Consider the following 6,432-nt stretch of genomic DNA (forward strand, 5'->3'; position numbering starts at 1 on the left):
CCCTGCTTTAAATGTTGCTTTTGAGTTAAAATCTGGAATAATCCATTTGTTGCCTAAGTTTCATAGTCTTTTAGGTGAGGATCCACATAAGCATTTAAAGAAATTTCATGTTGTGTGCTCCAGCATAAAACCTCAAGGAGTTTCAGAGGACCAAATTAAGATTCGAGCTTTCCCTTTCTCACTAGAAGGCAAAGCTAAGGATTGGTAGTATTTTCCTTCAGAAATGAAGCAGATATTTTTGGAGAAGTATTTTCCTACTTCCCGTGCTGCCAACATAAAAAAAGAAATTTGTGGCATCTGGCAGTATAGTGGAGAGAGTTTGTATGAGTTTTGGGAGCGATTTAAGAAGCTGTGTGTATGTTGTCCCGATCATCAAATAAGTGAGCAACTTTTGATTCAGTATTTCTATGAGAGACTTCTACCAATGGACCGTAGTATGATAGATACTGCTAGTGGAGGAGCTTTGGCTGATAAGACACTAGATGAAGCAAGGAGGCTGATTGCTAACGTGGCAGCAAACTCTCTGTAGTTTGGCATGAGAATAGATCACACACCTAAGAAGCTTAATGAGGTAAGTACATCTAACCTTGAAAAACATATTTCAGAGTTAACTTCTTTGGTGAGGCAATTGGCTGTAGGGAACATGCAAACAGTTAAGGTATGTGGAATTTGTTCAGGTTCGAGTCATGCTACAAACATGTGTCTTACATTACAAGAGCATGAATCAATGCAACATGCTAATGCAGTTGAAAATTATGGACAGTAACAATGCAGGTATGATCCATTTTCTAACACTTATAATCCAAGATGGCGAGATTATCCCAATTTGAGTTATGGGAATCAACCAGTACAAAACCGATACCAACAGCAGAGACCATAAGTGAATCAACCACCTCCACCTCCCTCAAATCAAGGTATGTCACTTGATGAAATTGTTAAGGCTTTTGCTAACAATACACAACAGTTTTAACAGGAGACCAGAAATAACATTCAAAACATAGAGAGGCAGATTGGTCAGTTAGCTTCATCTGTGAGTAAGCTTGACGCTCAAGGTTCTGGAAAGCTTCCATCACAAACAGTCATAAATCCCAGAGAAAATACGAGTGCTACAGTGTTGTGGAGTAGGAAAGAAGTTAATAACCAGACTCCACGTGAGTTTATAAAAAAGAAGAAGCAAGGTTCAAAAGAGTCTGAAGTTTCTGAAATTGAGGCAAATACCCTAAACTGAATAAGGTTAATAATTCTGTTCTTCCTCCATTCCCCTGCAGGTTAGCCAAGACTAAGAAAGAAAAACAAGAGAAAGAAATTTTGGAGACTTTCTGAAAGGTAGAGGTTAATATACCTTTACTTAATGCGATCAAACAAGTTCCTAGGTATGTTAAATTCCTTAAGGAATTATGCACTACAAAGCACAAGTTGAGGACTAATGATAATATCAATGTGGGGGAAAATGTGTAAGCATTAATTCAGTGGAAATTACCCTCTAAGTGTAAGGATCCAGGTTCATTTTCTATTCCCTGCAGAATAGGTGATTCTAAATTTGAACCTGCAATGGCAGATTTAGGAGCATCTATTAATGTCATGTTATATTCAGCTTTTCAGACTTTGAATTTGGGTCCTTTGAAAGAAACCAATGCATTATTCAGTTAGCTCATTGTTCTAATGCATACCCATTGGAAGTAATTGAGGATGTATTGATGCAAGTTGGAAAATTGATTTTTCCTGCAGATTTTTACATTCTAGATATGGAGGATAGTGCGCCCACATCAAAGTCAGCTTTGATTTTGTTTGGAAAACCTTTCCTAAAAACTGCCAAGACAAAAATTGATGTGGATGATGGCACCTTAACTATAGAGTTTGATGGAGAGATTGTCAAATTTAACATCTTTGATGCCATGAAGTATCTTGCTAATGATCATTTTGTTTTTTCTATTGATGTTATTGATACATTTATGCAGGATGTTTTTGAGTTAAGCATGGAGGATGAGTTAGAAATGGTGATTAGTCAATGAATTTAAGAAATCAGTAACAATCAGCCATTAAGTGTAGAGATTCAAGATGCAGTAATGGCATTACAGTCATTACCTCTTATTCCAAAAAGGTATCGACTATCAAAGATTGACCTACCTATATCTCATACAAAATTATTACCTTCTGTTGTGCAAGCACCAGTTCTTGATCTCAAGCCTTTACTTGAGCATTTGAAATATGTTTACTTGGGAGACAATGAGACACTTCCAGTTATCATCTCAGGCAATTTGATAAAGATTCAAGAAGAAAGATTGACTAGGGTTTTGAGGGTATATAAGGAAGCAATTGGATGGATAATAGCTGACATCAAAGGTATAAGTCCATCAGTGTGCATACATAGGATTTTACTACAAGATGATGCTAAACCAAGTAGAGAAGCTCAAAGGAGGTTGAACCCATAGATGATGGAGGTTGTGAAGAAGAAGATTTTGAAGCTATTGGATGCAGGAGTTATTTACCCAATTTTATATAGCAAATGGGTAAGCCTAGTCCAAGTAGTGCCAAAAAAATCAGAAGTCACTGTGGTAGCAAATCAAGATAATGAGCTTGTTCCAAAAAGGATTCAGAGTGGATGGCGAATGTGCATAGACTACCACAAGCTGAATTAAACATCAAGGAAGGACCACTTCCCACTACCATTCATTGATCAGATGCTTGAGCGGTTAGCAGGTAAGTCTTATTTCTGCTTTCTTAATGGCTTTTCTGGATATAATTAAACTGTGATTGCACCAAAGGATCAAGAGAAGACTACCTTCACTTGCCCTTTTAAAACTTTTACTTTTAAAAGGATGCCCTTCGGGCTTTGTAATACACCTGCCATGTTTCAGAGATACATGATGAGCATATTTTTAGATTACATTGATAATTGCATTGAGGTGTTCATGGATAATTTTACTATGTATGGTAATTCATTTAATGCATGTTTACATCATTTGACTTCTGTTCTTGAGAGATGCATTGAGAAAAATCTTATTTTGAATTATGAGAAGTGTCATTTTATGGTGGAACAGGGGATTGTTTTTGGGTCATGTTGTCTATAATAGGGGTATTGAGGTGGATAAGTCTAAAATTTATTTAATTGTGAACTTACCCTACTACACAACTATGAGGGAAGTACTCTCTTTTCTTAGTCATGCTGTTAGAAACTCTTTTCTGACTAAATTTATCTGTCCTGGCCAAGAACTTGAAACATCAAGAATAATTAAATGAACATAGGATTTTATCCCTATTTACTTAGGGTAATGGTAAAAGGAGCGGAAGCATGAAAAAGATAAGTTTAGATCATTGAATACAAAATTTTCTTCTAGGGTCTCATGTATCATACAAGATTCATTATTTATCTATTTGATTTCAATGATAAACAACATATTAAAAAACTTATAATATATTTTTGGATCTACATTTTCCATTTAAGATTTTAGAATTAATAGATTAATTCATTAGAACCCTAGATTAGATCAAGAACAAGTGCACTAACCTTTTGATGCATGGCAGTTGTGTATGGCACCTTTGGGATGTGCCTAGGACATCAGATGTTGTCCCTCTAGCTTGTCCACACCAAGATCACCAATGGCAGCCTCTTGAACAACTTCTCAAGCCTTTCCAATTAATTAGAAATTCAGGTTTTGCCTTTAGACAGACTATAGATGTACACAGGACACTAGAAACGATTTCTAGCAATTTTAATTCATGAGAATGTTGGCCATTCTTTTTGAATTGATGAGAGATGAAGAATAAGAGAGGAAAATCACTCCAACGGTGGCAGCACCTATGAAGAACAACAGCTTATTATTTTACTCTTTCATAACAACACATTATATAGTTAGGTCACCACTTAAAACCCTTGCCACATGTCACCTTCTGATTGGCTCTTAGTTTAATTAACCCAATCACATTATGCCAAGTGTTAAACTTAGATTTAATATTGACTTTGATCATCTTACACTATTAAAAGATAATTGGCAAGCTTATGTGCAGTGCCATGTGTCACCATTTCATGGTGCCACATGTCATCCTGTGAAATGACCAAAATACCCCTGTGTCTTAATTTTGAGTTCTCAATCCAAAATAGTTATTTATTTTCTTCTAATCAATTTATATCAAATATAAATTAATTAATTAATCTCCATTAATTATTTTTTTTATAATTAAATTCATATTTAAACACTTTAAATATAAATTTAACTTATACTATACATCCAATAACCTAGATTTGATTTCAAGCCATGCTAGGGACTTTGCAATCTAATTGCAAATCAAACCTATTTAATTAATCAATTAAACTCTTTAACTAATTAATTAAATCACATTTAACTTGGTGATTACTTGTGTATGTGTGTGACTTACTAGGCTCATCACCAATTGGCAATGAGATATGATATTAACTCTTAATATCACTAGAACTCTTTCTTACCATAAATGATTTCTCTAAATCATTTTAGGTAGCTCATAGACTATGGTTAACACTTAGCATAGCATACCATAGCCACCCAATCAGTGATAAGGTTTGCCTTAAATGAACCTATAATCATATGTTACCATGCACTAGAATCTCTCTGTTACAAAATCCTAATTCGAGCTGGAGTCATGGTTTATGTCAAACCCCATTTGATATGACTATTATATTCTCTTTTAATTCCAATTCTTGATTAAAAAGATTCAAGTTTAAAGATTATATTTACTGATTTATAACAATACATTGACAAGAGTAAACTCCATGTGCTTATCATAAATGTCATTGGTTCGACCTACTTATCATGTATAAATGCCTATCGTATTTGTTATATGGCATGAAACTCACCATTCCATCTTATTTGCATCTCATATAAATAACTTAAGAACAACCATGATTATAATCTTTCTGGATAAGTCATGTCCTTATTGTGAAGTATCCTCGACTGTGAACCAATTTATGATACTCTGTGTTAGAAATACTGTCACTCATATTCTTAACAACTTAAGAAAAGAATTTCTAATAAAATATCAATGGACCTTTTACATTACACAAAAGTATAATATATAAAAGAAAAAGTGAAAATGCCTTTTATTAATAAAACATGTACAAGATACATACTAAATGATATGCTCTAGGGCATACTACTAACAATCTCCCACTAGCACTAGAGCCATTCATTATAATATCTTAGACCCATCTTCTCAAGATGTCAGTCTAGCTGAGTTTGTGACATAGGCTTAGTGAATGGATCAACTGGATTTTCAGCTGATGCTATTTTCTGCATGGCTACATCGCCTCGCCCAACTATTTCTCTGATAATGTGGTAGCGCCTTTTTATGTGTTTGGATTTCTCGTGAGACCAGGGTTCCTTAGCCTGTATGACTGCTCTATTGTTGTCACAATGAAGTGGAACTGCTGACTCGATGGAAGGAACTATCGTAAGTTCTGTAACGAACTTCTTTATCTAAACAACTTCCTTTGCAGTATCTGATGCAGCAATATACTCAGCCTCGGTAGTGGAATCTGTAGTCGTGCTCTGTTTGGAACTCTTCCAACTGACTGCACCTCCATTACAAATGAGCACATACCCAAAGGCAGACTTTCTATCATCTATATCTGATTGGAAATCAGAATTAGTATAACAATCTAATTACAAGTCTCCACCTCCATAAATCAAGAATAAATCCTTTGTTCTTCTCAATTACTGAAGGATATTCTTGACAGCTATCCAATGTTCCAAACTTGGATTGGATTGATACTTGTTAGTCAAACTAATAGCATATGCGATATCCGGCCTAGTGCACAATATTGCATACATCAAACTTCCAATAGCTGAAGCATATGGAATCCTGGCCATTTTATCTCTTTCTTCAGGTGTCTTTGGAGACATCTCTTTAGAAAGGTGGATACCATGTCTCACTGGTAACAATCCTCTCTTGGAATCAAGCATGTTAAACCTCTTTAACACCTTTTCGAAGTATAGACTTTGGGATAAACCAATTATTCTTTCGCTCTATCTCTATTAGATGCGAATCCCAAGAATATAGGTATGATTTCTCCTTTCAGATACACCATTCAGCTGTGTTGTTCCTGGAGGAGTTAGCTTGGAAATAATGATATGCTCTCTCAAGTATTCATCAAATTCAGTACTCAAGTACTCACCTCCACGATCTGATCGAAGAGCTTTAATATTTTTTCCTGTTTGATTTTCAATTTCAGATTTAAATTCTTTGAACTTTTCATAGGATTCATGTTTGTATTTCATCAAATACAAATACCCAAATCTTGATTTATCATCAGTAAAGGTAATAAAATAATGAAAATCGCCTCTAGCCATTTCTTCAAATGGACCACATACATCACTATGTATTAGCTCTAAAATATTTTTAGCTCTTAGCCCTTGTCCAATAAAGTGTGATCTAGTCATTTTGCCTTGAAGGCCGGAT

At 34.9% G+C, this 6,432-nt stretch overlaps 1 non-coding gene across 1 annotated transcript; it reads right to left on the reverse strand.

Annotated features, from left to right (window-relative positions):
* Window positions 1–271: 271 nt before the first annotated feature.
* LOC131181829 (small nucleolar RNA R71) lies at window positions 272–378 on the reverse strand. Its single transcript, XR_009150305.1, has one exon. It is a non-coding gene; the product is annotated as a small nucleolar RNA R71 (small nucleolar RNA).
* Between the last annotated feature and the right edge of the window lie 6,054 nt (window positions 379–6,432).

This window comes from Hevea brasiliensis, chromosome 7 (assembly GCF_030052815.1).
Source record: "Hevea brasiliensis isolate MT/VB/25A 57/8 chromosome 7, ASM3005281v1, whole genome shotgun sequence".
NCBI classification, from domain to species: domain Eukaryota; kingdom Viridiplantae; phylum Streptophyta; class Magnoliopsida; order Malpighiales; family Euphorbiaceae; genus Hevea; species Hevea brasiliensis.